The following is a 25,517-nucleotide window of genomic DNA, read 5'->3' as shown; positions in this document are numbered from 1 at the left end:
TGGGGGGTAGCGGGGGGGGGTCTTCTTCAGTGATGTTCTCTTCCTCCGAAGTTATATTCTAGACACAAGGATGCAATCCAGCAAGCAGTTCATTTCCAAAACAAGACTTCCACTCCCCGAAGATTGACATCACGTGGGGAGTAATTACACGAGTCCTTGAGCAGATCGCCCATCTGTGGGGCCACCGCGCCTCCGTCCTTTGGAAACCTGAAGCTTTCTCTTCCCACCCCGAGCGCTGACGAGGAGGATTTTACAAGTGGATCAGGCACTGGGGCCTTTCCTGCTGCGAACTCTTGTTTTCACCCATCAGACCCTTTCTGAGTCAGGACAAGCAGCACATTTCAATTCCAAGGTGAGGCAAGGCACATGAGGCATGAAACACACTTTTTTTTTTTTTCAATTTTGTTTTGTGATTTTTACCTCCTGGGAATTGGTCTTTCATCTTCCAGATTTACAGGGGGAAAGTGTGACAAGTTCCAAGGGAAAATTCCACAGCTCCATGGTTTCTCTGGAGCACGGAACATCTCAGGAAGTATTTGTGATAAAGTCAAGGCAGGCCTGCACCAGAAGGGTCAGAAACTTGAAGCATTGAACAAGTGCGAGCCACATTTAGACTGCAAATGAAACAAGCAACTCGGCTGGGTGTCCGGTTTCATCCCGAAACTTTGTGAGGCGTGCAGCATTGTGCCAGGGCCTTCCCAAGGTGGTGGTTAAGATTTGTACACAGACTTTCTAAATGAGGATCTGAAGCTTATAAAACCGAGCCCACCTCCAATATGAAATCTCTGCTTGCTCATGCTAACTTTCAAAGATTAGAACCATCTAAAACTTCTCCATCTGTGCTGAAGGTGAGATTTCCCTTTATGTTTGAGGGCAGTGGGGGTGGGGAGGGGCGGAAGGAGCTGATTTCCATTTGTTTGCTAAGAGAGGAAATGTTCCCTTATATTCCCAGGTCTCTTCTTTGAAGTCGACCTATTTTTCTACAGCCCATAATGAGAGCCTTCAAACCAATATGTTCTCTGTTTTCTCCTAGCAAGGAAGGTTGAATGGCAAACTGGACGTGTCTGCTGGTGACTTCAATCCTGGTAAAAGCAGCTGAGACTACAGACAGTGGATCTGGATACCAGCACTGACAAGGTAAGCAGTGGATTTTAAGCCAAACTGAAATAAATGCACCCCTCGCCCGACACTCATTCATAAAACTCAGCTACTGGCTTTTGTCCACAAGCTTTAGTGTCTGGTAGAGGTACCCAACAGAAGAACCTGGATCTCCCAGGAGAGGGCAGCACAGGTGGCAGTGAGGTCAAAATGAAAGAAATAACAAGAAAACAGACACGCAGGGTTCCATGCCAATCAACAGTTGGCCAGCCCTTTTGCTCAGTGGTTCCCAGGGCCTGATCAGCCACCTCAGCATCACCTGGGAATGCAATGAAATGCACATTCTCAGGCCCCCCCAGACCTGCTGAATCTGACCCTTTGAGGGTGAGGTGCAGCTATCTGTGCTTTAACAAGCACTTCAGGGGGTTCAGGTTTAAAAACCACTGCTTCACTTGATGGTCTCCCAATCTGGCTAATCATTAGCATCACAAGGCAGCATTTAAAACCTTTCTGATTCTAAAAGCTGCCTCATACCTACTGAACCAGAATTGCCCCAAGCTCAAATGATCAGCCTTCCAGAAGAGATGACTGACTAACTCACAGGACTCAGCCAGCACAGTGAACAAAAAACCTCCCTGGAGCGAGTGCCTGTCGTTCCCCAGGGATGCTGACAATTTTCCAATTCCTGTATCACCCAGTCTCAGTCAAGTCTCTCGAATTCCTTCTGGGTTTAATATCAAGTTGATTTCTGCTTTAAAATTAAGTTGATTTCTGTCGCTGCTAATGAAAAAAACAGTGACAATGACTAACACCAACATTTTATCTGAATTTGTAAGAAATAAATATTAAGTGATAAACTGCCAGTTGCTCCCTCCGCACCCGACCCTCTGAAACAAGGGCTTTTCCTATGAGCTGGAAGCATGCATTTGGCAGGAGAATTGAACAAAGGTTTCGTAGGAGGGGAAAGTTACTCAGATAAAACGAAAATTGGGATCCACAGAGGACAATACGGTACAAAGAATTCAGCATCCACTATAGGTAAGGTGATAAAGAAAACCCAATCTCTTTAAAGAAATTCAAGTCTCAGTTCAGATGCTGATTAATTATGCCCCAGGAACTGAAAGACAATGCAAAGATGATCTTAAAATGCAGTCAGTAATCAGAGAAATTATGGAAAGCTGAAAAAGTGCCAGAGATGGGACAAGGGCAAAGAAAAGCGAAAGTGGGATTTTGCAAAGTTCAGACCAAAGAGTTTTAACAATTCGCTTTAGAAATTTTTCAGGCACTGCATAAAACAGGTAGATCTGAACATTCAAGAAAGAAAGTAAAGTGATTATGATCACGTACCGTGATTAGTCAAGAACCAAGCAAAAAAAACCCAAAACGCTTTCAGGTCTGTTTTATATAGTCACTGGGGATCAAAGGATATTTGAACCATGCTGTCTCTTTATTTCAGTAAGGTAATTGGCAAACATCCCATTATTTTCCTGGGGCAGGGATAAAAAAAAAATATGTGAGATGAATGATAAATGTCACCCAAAACAAAAGTTTTCATCAGGGCAATAAATACGATTAGGAAATAGAGTATGGTCCTGATTGAGTTTTCTTTAAAAGCCTTAAAACTTTACAGTGCTTTCATTTTTGGGGTGGGGGCAGGGGCTACCTTTCAAATGTCATATCTGAAAGTCCCAAGCCATTATTCCCAAAATGCTACTGTACTTGCTCATAAAAACATGCATTACTTTCCAGGAGCACTGTTGCCACAGTGGGGTACACCCTCAGAGCTCCCTGTGTCTGCGCCATTGCTTGGAGCAGGGTCTAGGGGCTCTAGAGGCAGAAAAAAAATGCCCATTGCTGAGTCCCACAGGTTCAGAATGCTGCATCTGCAGCAGAAACCCTTTCCGGTCAGAATTAGCAGACAATAGAGAAAAACCGATATTACTCTTAATAGATCAAATTTTTCACATGCTCAACTGAAAGTGGAATGTGCATTTCCCGTTTTATGATTAGCTGAGCTTTTCTGTGATTCTGCTCTTTGTATCTCACTCAAGGCAAGTTGGAAGCACTGTCACAGCAGCAACTGTTGACGCGCTTGTATCTATCTACAAGTACCTACAGGCTATTAGGTACTTCGAGCATTCCTCCCTCCCCTCAAATTCCCCACAGGTAAATTTCTCATAGGCACGGATGGTTAAGAACAACATCACTCATAATAGGATTCACTTTCATACCTCTTAATATGTACTAGACACTCTCGTAAGTGCTTTTAACAAATCGTTTCATCTTTGCCCAATGCTGCAAAGCGTTATTATTGTTGTCCTATTTTACAGATGAGGAAATGAAGGCACACAGCAGTCCATGAGCTTGTCTAAGGTCACACAGCTAACTGCTGGGGAAATCTGATTTCAAACCCAAGTATTCTGGCTCCAGCGTCCAGTCTCTCTGAGCTATATGCACTTCATCTTTACTTCTGCATGTGTGTCCCTGAGCCCGAGAGAATCCCAGTGCATATGTAATTTACATGACCCTTCAGAGTCCACCCCGTCGTGACACACAGTGAAATGAGAGGCTCTTCAGTGTGAAACCACAGGGCACTCGATGTCACGGGGGATAGAAACACTGCTTCTTATTGTGCATGTTACTGGTAAAAAGCAAAACAAGTTTGGAAGCATCTTTTTAAAAAGAGAAATACTGAAAATACGCCAATCAGCTAAAATGAGTGCTAAATGAAAATCATTTGATTCTCATTCTTGCTAATGTGAGATGTGTAAAAAATACAGATATTCTCTCCATTGTGCTGACTTGAATGTTTTATGTAGTAACCACAGAGGCTACTTATAAAGGCTATGGAGATTTGCTTACAACCCTAATTCCCCAACACCAGTTTCCTATAAGACCTTACGTTGCCCGACCACAAATTCTTATACTAGGTGTTTTCAGGGCCTGAGTCTCCCCAGATGGGAGGAAATTCCATACTCCACGCTACTGGCCTGGCACAGTACTGTACAGTACGGTGGGGCGGCTCCTCAGACACAGAAGATGAATGGGCTGCTTTGACTGGCCCGAATTCATCGCATCACAATGACGCCTTCAAGGGCCATTGAAATGGGACACAGGGCTGCCTCACACACATTCACAGAGTGCAGCATGTCTTCTTTCAAGGATACCCCCCTCACGCTGCCCCCTAAATATGAATGTCATCCTGGGCATTCTAGGGAGCTTCCCAGCTGCTGCCTCTTCTGTAAACAGTGAGCGCTGCTTCACATCTCTGACCGCAGTGTCACCACCATCAGAAACACTGGGACTCTTCCAAAACTGTCTTCACTTGGCTTTGCTCTCTCTTGCTTCTTTAATCTCTACTTGCCGTTCCCATTTCCCCACATTAGGGAGAGCAGGGGGAAAAAAAAAACCCAAAAACCCACACAGCGTGCCTTTCTTATAGATACTGTAATCCTCCTTTAGTTTAACTCATTATATTATTCACTCATCCATTCATCCATTCAATGAACCCTAGTATTTGTCAGACACTAGGAGTCCTTCAATGACAAGGGACAGCAGACACGGTCTGTACCCTCATGGGGTTTGTAAAGCAATTGGACAACAGACAATGAACTAATCCCAACAGACTGTAATTAGAGTCAGCGGTATGTGCAAGGAGGAGAATGGAGAGGGAGCCAGGGGAAACCTTTAAGGGCTTTACGCAGAAGAAATGATCAGATTTTCATGTTTAGAAGTCCATGATGTAAAACAAAGCTCATGGTGGCTGCCGTTCGGCTGTAGGCCATGATGCTCAATGGCAGGTATACATCTCAGAGGAAAGGTGGATGAGAAACCTTGCAATGGATGGGCCAGACTAACAACCCACAGATTAATCCACAGATCAAACTTTCCCTCGCAAAAATAGGTTCAACCAGACCGTAGGTGCCCCCTGATGGACATTCCTGACATCGACTATGATGCATTCTTTCTAGAAAATCATACTGATGTCTGATCAAACCTCTAGATATAACTACCAGTTTCCAGAGGACAGAGGAACATATAAAATGACACTTTGAAAATGCCATCAGAGAACCTCGAACCTGGGAAATTTCAGTATAAAAACCATGTGATTTCTTCAACAATAAACTAGAATGATAAGAATAAGATGGAAATTTAAGATTAAGAGAAACTCAAGGAACTAAATCAACTGTAATGATTGAACCTGGTCTGAATTCAAATAAACCAATTATACTACCAAAAAAAAAAAAAGTGAGAGAGAAATTGAAAGGCTGACTGAACATTTAGCAATGTTAAGGAATTATTGGTAGCTTTATTAAGATGTGATTATGTATTCATGCTTATGTTTTTTAAAGTGTCTTTATGTTTTAAAAATACATACTGAAATATTTACAGATGAAACCATCTTAAGTCTGGAATGTGTTTAGAATAATCCAGTGTGCATGACTAAAGTAGGTGAAGGTATGGATGATACAAGGTGAACTTTGTTGATGGTTATTCATGGAACATAGGGGCTTATTATATTATTCTCTCTACATTTTTACATGTTAATTTTTCATAATAAAAGTTTTGAAAAAAAAGAATATGGGATTTCGGTGATGGTTGCGCAATCTTAAATTTACTAAAAAATCACTGAATTGTACACTGAAACAACTGAATTTTATGGTATGTAAATTACATTTCAATAGAGTTATTTTTTTAAAAAAATGCAAAATAAGAGATCTATGAAACTTTAAACCTACTTAAAACCTATTAAAAATTTAAACCTATTAAAACTTTAAAGGCAATAAAATAAAAATAGTAAAAGACAAGGAGACCATTAGGAAGCCTTCACTAGAGATCAACAGAGAGATGCTAATAGCTTAAACTGGGATGGAAGCCCTGAAGGTAGAGAGAAATAGATTCAGGGAATATTTATGACACAAACTCTGCAAGACTTGGTGGATGGTGGCACATGGGGATAAGAAGGAGGTGTAGAGTTCCTGGGTGTCTGGTTTTCAAGTGGACAAAGAGCTGTGTACTTGCTGAGATGGGGAACAATAGAGAAGCAGGACTGTGGGAGGGTGGTCCTCAGTTGTTATGGTACCTGAGGCACAACAAGCAGAGGTGAGCACGCACAGCGGGAGCCCAGGAAAGAGAGTTCCACAGTTCTCAGGTCGTCGGTGATTTTTAGGAATGTCTGCCTGCTGTTGAGCCAGGGCTCCTGGGCTGAGACATCTGGGGGTTCCAGACATAGGACAACCTCCAAAACGACAACAAAAGATGTTGTCCTTTCACCAAGTTGGAGCTAGCCATTTTTTTAAAACTAAAGTTTAGGCCTGGTCAAGTGGCACGTTGGTTAAGAGTTGGCTTGGGACGTCAGCTCTGAGCAGCAGGGCCCCGGTTCAGATCCCACATGAGAGCCAGTGATGCTGCACCCTCTACAGCTAAGATGGTGAACAACAGCTCGACCTGGAGCTGGGCTGCCGCGAGTCGCCGGCGATGATGTAGGCTGCAGTGATGCTGCAGTGGGCTGCCATAAGCTACCTTGAGTGGCCAGCAGCCGGCGTGAGCTGCCCTGAACTGCCATGAGTGGCCATCCAGTGACCGGCAACCAATTTGCCTCAGCCGGGAAGAGCGCAATGATAATACCAACATGGGCCAGTGAAGCGACGCCCTCCACAACTAAACTGAAGAACAAAAGGGCAGCAACGCATCTGTTCCCCTTCCCTGATTCCCCAATAAAATCTTTAAAAAACAACCAAAAATACCCTGAAGTTTAAAAACAAAAGACTGCTAAATGTTTAATATGTATCCTATTTGAGATCCTTTTTAAAGGAGAATTTAACCCAATTATATTTATTATTATGATTGATATTTTTTATTTTCCTCCTATCATCTGTTTTTTGTAAGCTCGTAGTTTATATTTCTTTGATCATTTTATTTGGTGGTGATTGTTGTTATAGGAATAGACTGTTGTCATAGTATATCTATATAAATTGGTATAATTTGGTACTGGTATATTTTATTATATATTATTAGTATTTGTTTTTATTTTGTTTTTCTCCAGGATTTGAAATGGTGGCTCTTTCTTGTCTCACATGAGAGCACCTTAGAGAAGAGCTGTAGAAAGAAATGGTGTCTGCTTTCTGTATGCGTCGTGCGTTGGGTCGTAGCATGAAGAACAGGAGTTACAGAACATCTGCTCTTTTTCTGGCAGACAGTTTAAACAAAGGAAAATGAAATATGTAGCAAACTGAAAATCAGTCAATTTCCTTAACTAAGGCCTATTTGCCTTATGATTAATGCCAGCTCCTTCCAGATACCAGCATCGGGTTTCTGCCTATCTCAATTTTCAGAATTCTTGAGAATATATTCCTTGATATTTGGGGGGTTTCTTTTCTGGGAAATTGAAAGAGGCTGCATTGAAGACTACCATTTAAATGAGATTTTAACGCTAAAATCTCTCAGAGGAAATCAAACTAAAATGAGAGGCATCCAGCCTCCTCTGAACTTTCAGCTTCTACAATCTTTTTAGCTTACAGAAGTTTCTTATTCCCAGGCTTCCTTTGTATAACATCTCAGTACAGAGTTTGTATTGGAAAACTGGTTTCCCTCCTTCCCTCTTATTTAGTTTCTATGCCCCTTACCAATTTCATCTTAATAATTTGCAGATTTCATTTGGCTTCATTTATTCCCATTGTTGCTATTTCGAGGCGCTCCCAATTGCTGCATGACATTCAACTCTGGATGCATTCTTGGGGTTTTTCCTTTCAATTAAATGCTTCCAGAAACAAAATTTCGGAAAATGGGTTCACCCTAGCTGATTCAGATCTGAAAGCTTTTCCAAAGAGATTTTACAAAGAAAATATTGCTGGCTTGAAACCTCAAGCCCTGGGTTCTGGGCTGCAATTTGAATTTGGCTTTCAATTTTTGTATCCCTAGCAGTGTAAAAATCCCGGTGAAGTAACAGTCTTTTCTAAGAAGGTTCCGGATCTCTGGAATGTGCTTTTTTTCCTTATCCAAAGGAATTTCAAGGTACAGTGTGGACTTGCTTTTCTTGCCCTGACCAACTGAAAGCAGCAAAGCCTTTACTCATATTCCAGTTTAAAAGCTTTTCCTTTAATGGAAATTTTTACTCCTCTTCGATAGAGAGTGTTATAAGGATGAGTGAGCTCAGTTGTGTTGTGAAACTTTGCATATGCAAAATATGCTTTTTATTTCCTTGCAGTGATTGCTTCAGAGGCAGCCAAACAAGCTTCCAATAAATTCTTAAAGGTACAGCATCATCCACTGTCACTTCTCGAAGTGTAGTCTGTGGACCAACAGCATCAATATGCCTGGGAGCTTGTTAGAAATGCAGACTCGTGGGCTTCACCACTGACCTACTGAGTCAGAATCTGCATTCTAACAAGATCCTCAGACGACTCACATGTATTTTAAATCCTGAGAAGCACTACAACTAGATCCAAGGGGATGTTGCTCTGCTGACCCATGGACTAGACTCTGAGATGCCAGGATCTAGAGAATAGCAGTCCCGCGGTATTGTGGGAAAGGGATGGCCAGAGTGTGTCTCCAAAGGTAGGATGGAAACACCAGGCAGTCTTGGACCCCACCAGATAGAGAATTTGGGGAAAGGTGCTTTGGATATCACTAGAAGAAAATTAAGTTCTGGACGAAGAGGATAGCAGTGAGGGCCTTTCATACACATGCACACATGCAAGAATACATATGTATATTATAATTCCTAACTTTCATAACAGCCCTGTAAGGTATATATTTTCAGCATTTTTATAATGGAGAAAACTGAGACTCATTGAGTTTAAGTAGCTTACCTAAAAACCACACAATAGTGTGTATGAATTCAAAGCTAGAGTTAGCCAATTCTAAAGCAATTCTCAGAAAAAAATTGCTCTCATTTAATCATCTTCCCATAATCTAAGACAGACATGTTAAAAATTGGTTAAATTAATCTCTTTAATTTCCAACAGATAACCTTACTAGAATCAGTACCTAAATAAAAAGAAACGTAAAATCATGTTCTCAAAGAAAACACTGCAGATTCCCACTATAAGTTGAAGAGGTTTGCTTTTTTTTGTTCTGTTTTGTTTTTACCAAAAACAATATTTCAGAAAAAGAAATTCCTCTTAAATTCAAATATTCACAAATCTCTCATATTAAGAAGGCATTTTCTAAATTGCTCTATTCTGAACACCAAATGACTATTTAAGTAAGACCCATGAACCGAAATATAAGAGGCATGATTAAACAATATGTTATTTAAATAAAAAAATTATTACAGTAAAAGGCTCATTGCCATTAATCCCCCTCAAGATACTTCCCCTCAATTCAAACATACTTAACCCATTGTTCTTTCCACTTTCTGAAGCAGTTCTGGAAGTCCTCTTTTGTGAGTGTCTTAAGTTGAACTGTTGTGGCTGCCTCAATGTCCCGAATCATTTTAACTTTGGGGAAGAGCCAGAAGTCACAAGGTGCCAGGTTTGATGAATAAGGTGGATGAGGCAAACCGAAATGTTTTTATTTGACAGAAATTGCCATACCAGAAGCGATGTGTGACACGGAGCATTGTCTTAACGGAGGATGATTTACAGCACACTTTAAAACACATCTTCTCTCAACCATGGCTCTCACCCGACTGACTGCGCCGAACAAGTTGAATCTTGTCACACACTGTTACTAAGGTTCCACATGCCACTTCCCATATTGAAGATCCCTGCCTTTCCACTGGATGGCACTCGGCAGCAGCATTCACTCTATTTTGTGATCACAACAGAAAGTCTCCATGTCACACACCATTGCTGGTATGGCAATTTCTGTGAAATAAAAGCATTATGGTGTGTCCTCATCCACTTTATTCATCGGATCTGGCACCATGTGACTTCTGGCTCTTTCCCAAAGTCAAAATGACCATGAAAGATAAACGTTTTGAATCGACTCAGGACATCGAGGCAGCCACAACAGTGCAACTAAAGACACTCACGAAAGAGGACTTCCAGAACTGTTTCAAAAAGAGGCAAGAATGATGGGAAAAGTGTGTTCAACATGAGGGGGAGTATTTTGAGGGGGGTTAATGGCAATGTGCCTTTTACTGTAATAAATTTTTTTTGTTTAAAATTCACTGTAGGGCTGGTGGGGTGGCGCATTTGTTGGGAGTTAGCTTGGGATGCGAGCTCTGAGTAGCGGGGCCCCGGTTCAGATCCCACATGTGGGCTAGTGATGCTGCGCCCTCTACAGCTAAGATGGTGAACAACAGCTCGACCTGGAGCTGGGCTGCCGTGAGTCACCAGCAGCAGCGTAGGCTGCACTGGGGCTGGCCGGCAGCTGGCATGGGCTTTTGTGAGCTGCTGTGAGCCGCTGTGAGTGGCTGTCCAATGGCTGGTGAGCGACTGCCTCACCTGGGAAGAGCGCAGTGATAATATCAACTTGGGCCGGTGGGGCGACATCCTCCACGGCTAGACTGAGGAGCAAAAGGACAGCAGCTTGTCTGTTCCCCTCCCCCAATTCCCCAATAAAATCTTTAAAAAAAAGATTCACTGTAGTTTTTTATCACACCTCATATGCCAACCAGTGCTAGCTGACAGATGTCACCTAGTGTAATCAGTTTTAAAAAAAAATTTAACAAGGATATGGAAATTATTCCTGGAGCAAAAGTTCATATTTAATAAGCATACAGTATCACCCTAAACAAAACTTTAAAATATCACATCAAAAAGTAGTATTGCATGTGGATACATGTGAAAATCAACTCATGAATACAATCCTAGAGATGAATCAAACAAGCCAATATCCCTAATATTTTATCAGTGGGTATTTGTGATAACCTCATGAATCCACTTAGTAAGTGCTGGATCTCAAATAATTTAAATGGAGATGAATATGGTTTACTCTGGAAAACCATGATTGATGACTCACATAGCCCTAGTGACATCAATGGTCCATGATGAAGATGAATGTAATTAATTTGAATAAAATTGTTTTATGAAATACGACAATAGAACAGCTATATTCCTAAAATAGCATTTCATACAATAAGTGATTTGGATATATGTATAACTAACTTAATTAAACATTAAAAGTAGATTTTGACTACCCCATGTAAAGCACCAAAATTATGTTTATCCAACTTGACCAAAAAAAGTTTTCTGTTGAATTTTCTCAATGAAAAAATGAATGATAGCCTTCCTAATACCATGAAATATATGAGTATTCCTAATACTCAAGAAACACAGACAAAAAATTACACAACAATGTGATAGATGTTAATAGTGAACTAGGTACAAAATGCATACAGAAGAAGCAAGTAATTGGGGTAATTAGGTAAGACTTCACAGGAGATGAAATCTGAGCTAAATTTCAAAGATGAGTAAAAGAGGAATCAAAGGAAAAGACAACAAACATAAAAGACCACATGTCCTGAGTCACAGAGGTAAGAGACATGGCATGCTTAAAGAAACATGTAGTTTATAAAACATGGGAGGGAGGGTGGATGTAAAAAAATATTTGCAGCTGGAAGTAATTGTTTAACCTGCTGACCTTGGGAAGGGGGAGGCAGAAACATGGTATCTTATCAGAATTACCTGAAAAGTCACCTTCCTTCTAAGATTGCCATATTTCAACAAAAAAACACTTGTCAATCATTTTCCTCCTCTCGTATAAAAGCAACCAGTCAACACAGAACCACAGTATAAGCCTAGAGATACAGGCAAAGTAATGTTCTTGAAGAAAAATGTTTTGGAAATTTCCAGTGTTCTGGAAACACAGCCTGAAACTAGCTGAACAGGCCAAAAGAGGAGACTTGGAAATCTTAGCCTTAGTTTAGAGTAGATTTTTCTATCACATCTCTCTCCTTAATCCTAGGATGCCGCCTCTCTTCCTAAAGAGCAGTCAAAAAAAATTGTCTATCTTGGGTCAGCTGAGTGGCTCAGTTGGTTAAGAGCTCGCTCAAGAGTTTGAGCTCTGAGCAACAGCGGTTTGATTCCCAGCCTGAGCTGAGCAGCTGCTGAGCTGCCAACAGGTGGCAGGATGGCTCAGCTTAAAAAAAAATACCAAACAAAAAAATATCTATCTTTCACATTTATAAGCTTTGTGTAGCGATGTACGCATTTTAGCCACAGAACACTCTCTTAACATTATTATATATATATATATATGTGTATATATATATATATTTATTAAATTTCATTATATTAAGTACTAAGTGTTATTATATACATAGTAATGATATTACTAAACAGCCAAGTCTGCTACTCATATTTGGGGATGGACAATAAGGTCAAAACACTTGTCTTGTATGCAGTGACTAAGGTGGCAGTTACTAAAACAAATGGGGAGTCTTTCCCCAAAGCAAGTCTCCCCTTTCACTCATGGAGCACCCTCATGAAGCACAGTTTGGGCAGTTTTAGAAGAGCTATTCATCTCCTGTTCCAGTCATTAAGAGCTCAGAAGTAACAAAGACTAATCTTTGAACATTTGATAATAAGCATACTCAAGAATTCTGTTTTAATACAGTAATCTTACTCCTAATAAACTGTGGCTGGACGGATATTTCCTTAACATGGTGCTGTATCAACCCAAAAAACAGCCCCATGGGCGATAAAGAATACTGGGACATGGCCATTCAAGTTAGGAACAAGAAAAAGACATCCACTATCACCAGTATCATTTAATATTGTTCCCAAGGTTCCAGTCAGCAATGGTACAAAAGAAGAATTAAAACATATACACACTTTACAGAGGAAGTCAAGTTATTATTATCAGATGATATGTTGATTTATATGGAAAGTCCAAGCAGGACTCCAACAAACATATCAACTGGAAGCTATTTAGAACTCAACAGACTATTTTAAAAAATTGGTATAATAAAAATAAAATTGTGGAAATTATGAAATGATGAGGGACATAATATTAAGATATAACAATCAGGGGCAGCCAGTTAGGTCAGGTGGTTAGAGCCCAGTGCTCATAACACCAAGGTTGCCAGTTCAATCCCCAGATGGGCTACTGAGCTGCGCCCTCCACAACTAGATTGAAACAACTGCTTGACTTGGAGCTGATGGGTCCTGGAAAAACACACTGTTCCCCAGTTAAAAAAAAAAAAAAGATAAGACAATCAGACTAATAAGAAAAAAAAACAAACCTGGGAAAAATCAATTTTTTTAATCTCAGAGTAGAAAAGGCCTTCCTCATAGTTATACAAAATCCAAAAACTGACAAATAAATCTGGATGAATTTAACTACATAAAAATAAAAGTACTTTTCATGAAAAAAATACTGCACAATCAACAATGAAAAATTGGGAAATATATTTCATGTCACAGACATAGGGCCAGTTTCTTTAATTTATAAAAGCCCTTGGAAATCAATACAAAAGACCAATAAGCCACTAGAGAAATAAACAAAAGACAGTTCACAAAAATGGAAATATATGACTCAAGTATCATATTTCATAAATTCTAAGTTTGTTGTATTTTAACATTTCTGAAATCTGGATGGGTCTTAGAATCAATGGTTTCTTAAATTTGATGAGTTACAGTACATAAAAAGATATTCAACTGCATTCATAGTAAGAGAAATCAAATTAAAACTATAATAAAATAATATTTTTCACCAATCATATTGACAATATAAAACAATAAAAATACTGTATTAGCAAGGTACAGACAAACAGGCACTCCTACCCAATGTTAGTAGAGGTGAAAATCACCACTTTCACGGAGAGCAATTTGGCAGTACCCAAAAAACAATGAAAGCACATACACTCTTTAATCCAGTAACTCTAGTTCTAGGACTTTATCCTAAAGAAATATTTTCACATGTGTGAAATAAAATAGGTATAAATATATATTAATTACATCATTGTTTATTAAAGCAAAATATTGCAGAGAATGTATACTTACATTCATAAAGAAATTACCTATACCCATGAGTAAATTATCCTATATCTATAAATGGAATAATGTGCAGCTATTAAAATAATGAGGCAGCTCTCAAATACATTGATTTGGGAAAAACATGAGATATATTTTTTAAGTGAAAAAAGCAACATGGAACGGAGTATATAAAATACTAGCATTCAGAAGGATAATAGGCATATGTAAAAGAAAATAAGTGTATTTATGGCTGTAAATACATAGACATTTGTGAAGAATATACAAAAACCTGGTAACTGTGGTGACCTTCAGAGAAAACTAAGTACTGAGTAATTAGGGTAGGTGGGAGACCTCATTTTCACCCTTTATCATCTTGTATCTTAGATAGTCTCAGAAAATCCTATCAGAAAGGTGCCTTGGCAGAGAAGGGCTGGTCTACTCTGAAATAGGTAGATAAGCTCCTCAAACCTCCCTTATTCTGGCCTGTTCTCCATTTCTAGAACAAAGGACCAATCACATTGAAATGTGAATTGGCCACTTTGTTGTCTGTGCCAGTTTGCACTAGAGGGCAAACTCTGGCCACCAAATTCTCGCACTCCTCTCCAATTGCATGCCAGAGAGAAATGACAACGTACACATGTCTAAGAACTGAAATGTCGCTGTTTCCAAGTAATACACCAACATCAGCAACACATCTCCTGGGGATTCCTGGGAACTAAGTGACATCTATCTGTCGTATAATAGTTAAGCATAATATGTCAGTGACCCTCCCTAAAAATTACCTCGTGTTCCCAGCTGCAGTAGCTTCATCCAGAGAGAATATCACAGATTAGTGATTTTGATTTCTGGAGTACTCATCAGATTTAGCTCTGGCTGTTTGCATATGCTCTGCTTTCTGGTTTTATTATTATTCCTCCTCTTTTGCTTGGCAAATAACAGAGTTTAGTAAGGTGTCTCCTTTCCACTGAAACCTAGCCAAAAGTACAGGATGATTTTAGGGAATCACTCACACGCTGTAAAACCTAATCCTTAATTAAGAAGACAGAAACCAAAGTCTCTCTCAGAATTGAAAATCTCATCATATTTAACTATATTTTCTAAGGTTTTTAAAGTGGAATTAGCATTGTGTATATATTTTTAAATAGAGTAGAATACGCTCATTACTTTAGAAAAAACATATTTATTTTTATTTAGATCATATTTTTGGCCATTATCCTAGTTTGTTACAGTAACTTATCTACATGAGAAAAAAAGATGGAATTAGAACTCTGTGTTTTTTAATTTAATAATAGAAAAATAATATAATAATATGCATAGTTGCTAAGCATGCAGGAAAACACACTTTTATATATACTAATGGCTAAAGTGTGACTTGAAAGAGTCTTTCTGGAATACAAATTGGCAATATACAAAAAAATAGTAAGAATATTAATATCTTTTGACTCAGCAATCATATTTCTAAAAATGTATTATCTTAGGGAAAAACTTAAAGACACAAGGAAAGATTTGACCTCAAGGATGTTCCTAGTATTTAAATACAACAGGTTGATAAAATGAAGTGCTGGGCCGGCCGAGTGGCGCGTTGGTTAGGAACTGGCTTGGGACGCCAGAGGACTCCGGTTCGGATCCCACATATGAGGGCCAGTGACACTGCCCTCTACAGCTAAGACGCTGAACAACAAACAGCTCAACCTGGAGCTGGGCTGCCATGAGTCACCGGCGATGGCATAGGCTGCAGCCCCTGCTGCAGTGGGTTGCCATGGGCTACCGTGTGTAGCCAGCAGCCAGCGTGAGCGGCCAGCGTGAGCGGCCAGCAGCCGCCGTGAGCGGCCGTCCAGAAGCCGGTGACTGATCTGCCTCGCCTGGGAAGAGCGCAATGATGGTGCCAACTTGGGCCAGTGAAGCAACGTCCTCCACAACTAGACTGAAGAACAAAACGACAGCAACTTGTCTGCTCCCCTTTCCCCAATTCCCCAGTGCTGTTTCCATCCCTCAATTCCCCAATAAAAATCTTTAAAAAAAAAAAAATGAAGTGCAAAAGTAACATAAAATGATATGGAGAACTTACAAATTCCACAATAGTTAGAGTAAGAACTTCTAAAAATTCACTCCTCCATAAAGCATATAGAAATTAAACAACACACTCCTAAAACCAATAAGTTAAAGAAAAAACAATAAGAAAAATTTAGAAAATGCTTTGAGGTCAATGAAAATAAAAATAGAACATACCAGAACATACAGGATGTAATTAAAGCAGTGTTCAAAGAATAATTTATACCTGTAAATATTATACTTATATTTTAAAAAGATTAAAAACCCCAAATTAATAACTTAACCCTCCACCTTGAGAAATTAGGAAAAGAACAGCAATTAAATCCAAAGCAACTAGGGGGAAAAAAGGAAATAATAAATACTAGGATGGAAATAAAATAGAGAACAGAAAAATTGAAAAATTCAATAAAGCCAAAAGTAGATTCTTTAACAAGTGCAACAAAATTGACAAACCATTAGCTAGACTAAACAGGAGAAAAAGAGCAAAGACTCAAATTGCTAAAATCAAGACTCAAATTGCTAAAATCAGACATTGTTACTGACCTTACAAAAATGAGAAAGATTATAAGAGAATACTATGAACAATTAACTGCATGCCAACAAACTAGATGACCTACATGAAATGGAAATTCCTAGACACACACAAAGTACTGAATCTGACTCAAGAAGAAATAAAAAATCTGAATAGCCCTATAACAAGTAAAGAAATGAATTAGTAATAAAAAAAAACTTCCCACAAAGAAAAGCCCAGGCCCAGATGGCTTGACTGTTGAATCTTACCAAATGTTTAAAGAAAAATTAACACAAATACTTCACTAAGTTTTCCAAAAAAAAAAACCCAGGAGGAAACACTTCCGAACTCATTTTACAAAGCTCGTTTCCTGATCTAAAACCAAAGGCATCACAAGAAAACTATAGACCAATATCCCTTCTGAATACAGACACAGAAGTCTTTGACAAAATGCTACCAATTTGAATCCAGCCACATATTAAAAAAAAAAAATTATACACCAATGACCAAGTGAGATTTATCCCAGAAATGCAAGATTGGATTAATGTGAAAACCAATCAATATAATACATCAAATTAACACAACAATGGACAAAAACTGCATGATCATCTCAATAGATGCAGAAAATGCATTAGATGAAATGTAATACCTATTCATGCTAAAAATACTCAATAAACTAGAACTAGATGGGGATTTCCTCAACTTGAGAAAGGCATATACAAAAACAGTTACAGCTAACATCGTACTTAATGGTGAAATGGGTTAGCTAACAAGATGACAGGAAATATCCTTTCAACCACTTCCCATTCTTTCCCCAACATTTAATTTTGAAAATTTTTAAACCTTCGGAAACATTACAAGAATTGCATAATAAATACCCACAGACTCTTCACCTAGAATCACCAGGTTTTTAATATTTTGCAATATTTTTGGAGAAAGAGATGAGGAGACTTTTATGATCCATTTAAGACTCATACATACACATGTACTCCTAATTAAGCACAATCCTTCCAGAGCTAAGGACATTTTCCTTTTTCCTTTATAACCACAATATAATTAGCACACTCAGGAAATTTAATATAAATGCAGGGCTATTATCTAATATACAGTCTATTTTATATCTCCCCAATGTTCCCAATAATGTCTTTTACAGTTTTTCAGATTTTGGGTGGTTTTTTTTTTTTTGGCAATCCGGGATCCAGTTCATGATAGTGTGTTACATTTAGTTGTCATATCTCTTTCATCTAATTTAATCTAGAACAGTTATTCAAATTTTTCATTTCCTTCACAGCACTGACATTTTTAAGAATTTGGGCCATAACTGAATTCAGATTTGTCTGATTGTTTCCTCATGATAAGATTCAGATTAAACACTTTTGGCTGGAGCACGACCTCAGGGGTGTTTCAACCATTACTTAAGATGGCAGGTTTGTTTCCTTAGAATGGGGATGCTATTTCTCCATTTTTGTGCAAACGTTTTTTAGGGAGGGAAATATCAAAAGTATGTTCACCCAAGATTCATTTGTAAAACAGAGGGCATCAGTACCTTCTCAAAAAAATCACAGAACACCAGGCTCTAAAATGGCCATAACTCAAAGGGTCAGCACTCAGTTCAGAACTGGAAAATCAATACGAAATCTATACACTATTTATATGCACTAACTGTCATCATTCAGTCTAGACAAATCTCTGGGGATTTCTTGGTTTTGAGTTCTTTCATTTAGCAGGTATGTGATCATCTATTAATCGCAAACACAGTAGAGTTTGGGACCCAATTCTCCCAAATACATTAGGAGACAACAGATCCCCTTATTTAAAATCACTGCCCCATCCCATCCCGAACATGCTCTCTCCCCCTACTCTGCTTTGTTTTTCTCCATAGCACTTTCCACTCTCTGACGTACGTATATTTCACCTGGTTATTTCTTACCTCCCCGCTCGAATGTAAGCTTCATGAGGGTGAGCATTTTTATCTTTCTAGTTCACTATTGTACTCCCTGCACTTAAAACAGAGTCAGGCCCTCAGTTCTAGTGAGTCTGCAGCAAAAATTTGTTAATGAATGAATGAATGAATGAACGAACAAACAAATGCTTTTACCTCCCACACTAACCTGTGCCAGTCACAAGGGTACTTGGGATTTGGAATATTTGAGCCACACAGCTCCTTTTCAAATTTAACTTGATCGAGCTGTCCCTAAACCTCCTTTCCACTTTTTCTCCTCCAAGCTCAATATGTGGATATTAGGGGATTGGTGGGTTTGTTACATAAAAGGATTACAGATGGGCCACTTAGTAGATCAGAGAAATGAACACAGTTATTAACCAATTTGTGACAGACAAATACATAACCCTTGCAGATCTTGACCCTGAAACTCTGGATATGACACCCTCCACTAGAGGGTTTGCAAAGGTCTCCAACTTACTTCTAACCATGGTTGCCTTTGAATTTCTGAGGAGGTGGGAAAAAACCAAAGACGTATTTAGAAGAAGGAAAATACAGGGAAAGTTAAAAAAAGACTGGAGGATAAAATGGTTTCCCCCTCTCCATTGTGTCTTTTCATCAACCCCAGGCCCCAGGTTTATGCATAGCTTGACATTAGCCTTTGATAAGCATGTGCCCTCTTTCAGGGAGGATTGTGGGAAAGTCAGAAACTGAGCAGCCAACAGACAGAGCATTTGTCTTCTCATCTAGATTCTAAGGTCTGAACTGAGGGTCCCAGAAGGAAAGGCTCTTTAAGAGAAAGGAAAGGGGGAAACTGATTTCAAGCAAAAATATCCTTTCTCTGAATGAATTCAGAAGTTCTTGTCAAGCTGTATCTTTTGTAAGTGCTCTATGGTATAAATCAGTAAGTACTGTAAAGCCTTTTTCACATTATTAAAATCTGAAAGTATAAAAATTATTACCTAATAAAAATGAGGTTCAAAAACCAACCTGCCTATATTTGATTCTTTTTTATGGGAAGAAGACATACCTTTTTAAAGTTTAGGTTGTTGGTTTTAATGCAAAACTATCTTACCAAACTTTAAAAAAGCCACAAGACCTTGACTTAGAATTCTAAGTTCTCCCCCACCACATTGCATGTTCTCAGCACACAAAAACCACCATATTCCCATTGCCCAGGCAGGGAAAGCAGAGTCAAAATGGAACTCATCGCCGAGGAGCTTCCATCTTGAGTTTTGATTCTTAAGCCGCTGACACAGGCTTGATTTCCTCTCCGGGAACATGTAAGAGAATGGTAAGAGGCTGCTCCACTGCCAGAAAGAAGGGCTTAGTGTGAAATATATTTACGGCCATTGCCAAGTTTATGTTCAGGGACTCAGAGCAGGCAGGCAGGGAGGGAAGAGATGGCGAGAACTCCTTGCTAACCTCATACTACAAGTCACAAAGTCCAGAGAGAGCCCCTCAGACACAGGAGATTTCCCTCCTGCTGAGGCCATCGACATTTTGCCTTCTTGGAGAAAAACAAAACAAAACAAAACAACAAGTAAGACAAAAGAAAGTTGTTTGGCTTCTAAATGAGATTGGCCTTTCCTCTGAAGAGCCCGGCAGCCGCTGCGCCAGACTCTGGAGTCGGCCAGACCCTGGGCAGCCGGGGGATCACATCACGCTGTTTGGCTGCAGGAGCCCATGGTTAGCGCTGCTCCCCACACAGGTCCAGCCAACAACAACAACAACCCCTCTTACCATTCAGCCTTGACCCTGTGCACATGTTCACAGCGTTCTTAAGGACTCTGCTAAAATTGAACGGGAGAGGTCTGTGTGAAGGGTTTGTGGATTTGTGAAGACAGAGGAGGTAATCTAACCTGCCGCCATTAAATATTCAAGTGGAGAGTTCCTAAATTTTGAGAATTCCTAACGATCTACTTCCAAAGAAGAAAAATCATTCAGGAACTCATGAATATGAATCAGCTCTGACATTCCAACAAGCCACCATTTAAAAGCGAGCAGTGCTACGTTTGAGGGCACTGACCAGATTCCCACTGGGGCCTAGCTGACCAGGACGACAACATAAGAGCCCATTAGTGGGCCTTCCAAACCAGAACAAAGTGGATGCAGATGATTTGAGTGTGTTTTCCAAGTGAAGCAAGGTAACTCCATTTAGCTTGGGCAGGGTGGTATCCAGGACTTCCACCAATGTTAATCAATTGCTGGTAAATACAATGATGGGAATTCTGCATTCTTGGAAATAGCAAATGCTTATTATTGTTCAGTTATTCATCCATTCAGCATATATTTGTTGAGTGCCTACTATGTGCTAAGCTCCTAGGCAGTTGGGAGCACAGCAATGCACAAAACCATGCCCCTGCCCTGATGGAACTTATATTCTACCAGGGTGTGGGTAGGTAGAACCACAGAGGAATAGACAAGTATAGCAGATGGAGATGAAAAGCTACGGGAAAAAATTAACAAGGTCGATTTGATAAGGAGCGTCAGATGGCAGAGGGAGTTAGTAGCAAAGTAGGGTCACCATTATAGATAGTATTGGTTAGGAAAGACCTCATTGAGAAGGTGCCATTCAAGCCAAGCCTTGAAGGAGATGAAAGAGCCAGACTTGGGCACCTGGGGAAGAACGCTCCAGACAGAGGGTTGGTTCTACAAATACAAAAGACCTGAAGTGAGAGTGTGCCTGACATATTGGAGAAATCGCAAGGAGCCCAGGGTGTCTGGAAAGGTTTATGTGAGGGTGTCAAGTGTTGGAAGACAAGGTGGGGGAGGAGAGCTTTGGCTTTAACTCTGAAACAGAAGAGATTCCATTGGAGCATTCAGAGAAGAAGGTGGCAAACCCTTACGGATCACTCTGGCTGGTCATTCACTTCCATCCTGATTCCTTGGCCCAGTATCAACCAGGTGGACCACAAGCAGAATAGCAATATGGTGGCATGTGATGGCTCTAGGCAGGCGGGATGGTCCTGTTGAGTGTGAATGTGGGACCTGCTCCTTTTACACCTGTCAACATTGGTTAGACCTGTGCTGTCCTATGTGGTAGCCACTAGCCACGTGTGTTACTGAGTCCTTGAAATGTGGCTAGTCTGAAAGAAGGGCTGGATGTGTGAAATACACACCAGAAGTTAAATACACACCAAGTATAAACAAAGAAATAAGAACATAAAATGTGCCATTTATATTTTTATAATGCTATATATTGACATGATAATATTTTGAATACAGTTTGGGTTAAACATAGTGTATTGTTAAAATCCATGTCACCTGTTTCTTTCTTAGCTCTCTGAATATGACTGCTGGAAAATTTAAAATTGCATATGTGGCTCACATTATATTTCCCCTGGACAGAGCAGAATTAGTGTGATGAGAATGGTGCTGTGACCTCCCTATCATAAAGAAGTCATAGACAAAGTGCAGCAACTCCTTAAGTGAAGAGAAAGAATGACTCAGACCGCCAAATACAATCTCCCTGTGAGCAGAAGTAAACGCACCAGCATTTGCATGGAACTGCACTTTTTTTTTTTTTTAAGCTGAGCCATCCTGCCACCTGTCGGCAGCTCAGCGGCTGCTCAGCTCGGGCCAGGAATCGAACCGCTGTTGCTCAGAGCTCAAACTCTTGAGCGAGCTCTTAACCAACCGAGCCACTCGGCCAACCCTAGCATTTGCATGGAAAGAGGAAGTTTCTTCCTGTCCCCTTCTGTATGAAGGGCAGTCGTCAGACACCAGGAAGATATCTGATAGGTTTCTTCTCTGAAAACCAATCCAGGAAACTCTGGGTTTAAATATTTAAATTTGATATATAAATAAATGTCCTAAATTCAAACAGGTTACCATTGAAAGGACTATAACTACAAAGAATTCTGCCTTTCAGGAAAGGGAAGGTTTCTACGAAGCACTGGTTCCCAGGGAGGGCATTTCGTGTGCATCATCCCATGAAGTCATCAAAAACACCTGGGACTTCTGTTATTTAATAAAGAAAAAAATGGGAGTGGGAGTGCTTTTAGCTCCAAAGTCTAAAGTGTCTCTGAAATCTATTTTGTTTCTATGACAAGAAGCAAGGAATCCTTATCCTTTTTTGTTTTGCATAAAACTCTTCATGGGTGGAATAGCTTTATAGGTCCTGTTTGCTATAATATTGTGTATCTCATAGACAGAGGAGGAAAAAACAAGGTCCTTGAGTATTTTCTGCCAAGAAATGATTCCCCATTTTTTGAATGAAGAAAGTGAGTCTCAGAGGTACATTCATTTGCCCCCATTGACTTCAAGACCAGGCCTTCCCACCAGGGCCACCAGCCAGCCCTTACCCGTTGGCCCCAAACTCTATTAACACTCTGGCCATGGCTCCCCCACCCCATGGAAAACTTAGGCCTCTCGGTACCAACATCTGGACAACGCCTGGAATGGGGAAGCAACAAGGGTTAACATGGAGAAGGAAGCAACACCTTAACGTCTGTCTGCACAGGCTTCGAGGAATGAATGCTACTAAAAAGGCCAGGGGACTCTCTCTCAGAGAACCTCAAAACTCTTCTAGAAAACCATCAGTCTCACACTGCCTGGTTTTACACTAATGTGGAGGCCTGTCAAGCTACTGGAATGCCTTCCCATCTCTGAGCTACGACTCCGTGATTGTATAATAAACACAGACACACTAAACCCTGCCCATTGAGCAACATCCTTGATAGAGCCCTACAGCTGGAATTCTCTTCCTGGCTCTCACTATCATCCTATTTTACTGTCTTCCCCTTGGCTTGGTGGTGGAGGCGTGGGGGGGAGGGGGGAGACACTTCCTCTACCTCTAATCACTGTTCCACAAACAAATCCCACACATTCATTTCCTGAGTGAAGAACTTCATGAGATCCAAAGTGGTTAGAGTCTCTTGCTCCTCATTAGACATATTGGAGATGCCAGACATGCCTTAATATTTCAGAGAAGCTTTATAATTGAAGAGTCAACAATAGCTTCTCTTCTAAGTTTTTTAATATAAGTTGTGACATAGCTACATATATAATAAAGATGTTTTGCATCTTTCACATATAATTTGTAATAATATTTAGCTATTTAAAAAGTACATGACTGTGCATTTGTCAAAACTCCTAGACATGTATGCCACAAAGAGTGAATTTTATGGTGTATAAATTAAAAATTAATTTTTAAAAAGTGAATTGAAAAACGTAGTGATGACTTATCATATTAGAACAATAATTTCTATTAACTGGTATTTAGAGTCTGTCGAGCAATTTGCTTCCCGAAAAAGTAAAGGACTTTTTTGAGTTGGGGGTTATACAATTATAGAACTGGAAAGCTCTAAGAGACCTTTTTTTCCTTATAAGGAAACTGAGTCTCAGAGAGGTTAATGGAAAGGTTCCTAGGTCAAATAACTGGCCAGTGACAGAAGCAGGACAGGACCCCAGGTCTCCTCACTCTCAGGCCAGTGACCTTCTGCCCACAAAATGCCCTCTAGGAGATACAAAACACATCTTCATGCCTAAAACCATTCAGAATAATATAGCAGCAAAGGCAAAACTTTTAGACATACTAAAAACTTCATTGCACTTTTTCCAAGTGCTTGGCCAAATGATTTTATTTAATGATAGAAGTCTCAGGTAAACATCCAGTTTGGTTATCAGTGAAATCTTGCTTCAATATATGAACATTTTTGTGTTGGGAAAAACTCTTCTTACAGCCTGATATCCTTCTGGCATGCGTCCTACCCTTTCAGTTAGTAGGTTTAGTTATTAAAGACAGCTGTGTCTATTGTTTATGAATATTATGGATGCTGAAAACCTAATAACAAAACCAAAAATTCTCAAGAGTCCCCTCCTCCTTTTCTTGAACTTGAAACTGAAAAGAAACACATTTCCCACCAATATCAGGAACAGTCATTCCTGTCATCTACCAATCACATTCATCAACACAGACTGAAGAGAGCAAAGGTCCCTAAAGGCAACAGAGCCTTATAACGAAAATGTGAAAGTTGATTAAAAGCTTATTTTGTCAAGTAAAAGAATGAAAAAATTCAATTTTCAAAAATGTATCAGTGTTAATGATGTGGTGAGAGTAATTTTCAATGCTTATTTTCAAATTAAAAAGTAACTTTTCTATTATTGAATTTTAATGCTTAAAATATGACCAAAGGATATTCCTTGGTAATGAGTAACTGTTTTTATTGATGTTTGACAATTATATTACAAATTTATATTTAATCAGACGAGAAATGACGCAGGCACTTACACCCCACCCGCACCCCCACCCCACACCACTAAAGTAATGTCTTCTTATTCATTATGAATACACGTTTTTTCCTTTTGTTAACTCCAGCAATATTCAGAGGTATAAAAAGTCCTCCCAAAGGACATTTGGAGCACAATAGTGTTGATCGTGATCACATCATCTGATTCTATTAAGTGTGTCATAGAGAACAGACGGCAGGCACTAGAGCAAAAATGCAGTGCATAGAATTATGTGATAGATGTGCCTGACACGGGATATAACTCCAGGGTGTTTATGCCGCCTATGGTGCTCCTTACACAGAAGGTTCCCCTCATCCTGGAGGCCTGTCCTCTTTTTGAACAGTACAGTCTGCTCAGTATTTCAAGCTGGTTCTTTTAAACCACAGCTAGAGGACCTAAATGGATGCAGAGGAGTGAGTCACTGTGATGTCTCAGTGGAGGCTCGGAGATGGCTTTAGGAGACCATTGTGAATGTGTACAGGGGAGATAATCTCCTGTGTTTGGGGTTCGGTGTCCCCCAATCCTTGGGAAGACCATGGCTCCCTGGGGTCCCAACACACTGCTGCTTACGCTAAACAAGTGGTACCATTTAAAATTCCACTCAAAGGAAATGGTGGTAATTGAAGCCATTCACGGGACCACAAAAGCACTGCCACCCTCCAAATCAAACATTTGAATGACATTTAAAAGGTGCCAAAATATGTAATCAATTCATTCAAAAGCTATTTCCTGGATATCTAGTGTGTACAGAACTCTGGGATGGTTATTTGAGGAGAGACCAAGATAGCAGTGAAAATAAATTGTGCTACTTCAC

General features: G+C 39.8%; 1 protein-coding gene and 1 long non-coding RNA gene across 5 annotated transcripts in view; one reads left to right on the top strand and one right to left on the bottom strand.

The window, feature by feature from the left end:
• The window catches only part of BMPER (BMP binding endothelial regulator), a 227,200-nt gene that overhangs the window by 128,685 nt on the left and 72,998 nt on the right, over positions 1 to 25,517 (bottom strand). The window lies entirely within an intron of this gene.
• On the top strand, positions 589 to 3,791 carry LOC109396570 (uncharacterized). Its single transcript, XR_002126860.1, has 3 exons — positions 589 to 848; positions 1,034 to 1,137; positions 3,429 to 3,791. It is a non-coding gene; the product is annotated as an uncharacterized LOC109396570 (long non-coding RNA).

Source organism: Hipposideros armiger, unplaced genomic scaffold (assembly GCF_001890085.2).
Source record: "Hipposideros armiger isolate ML-2016 unplaced genomic scaffold, ASM189008v1 scaffold_526, whole genome shotgun sequence".
NCBI lineage: Eukaryota > Metazoa > Chordata > Mammalia > Chiroptera > Hipposideridae > Hipposideros > Hipposideros armiger.
This window is presented reverse-complemented; position numbering and strand designations above follow the sequence as displayed.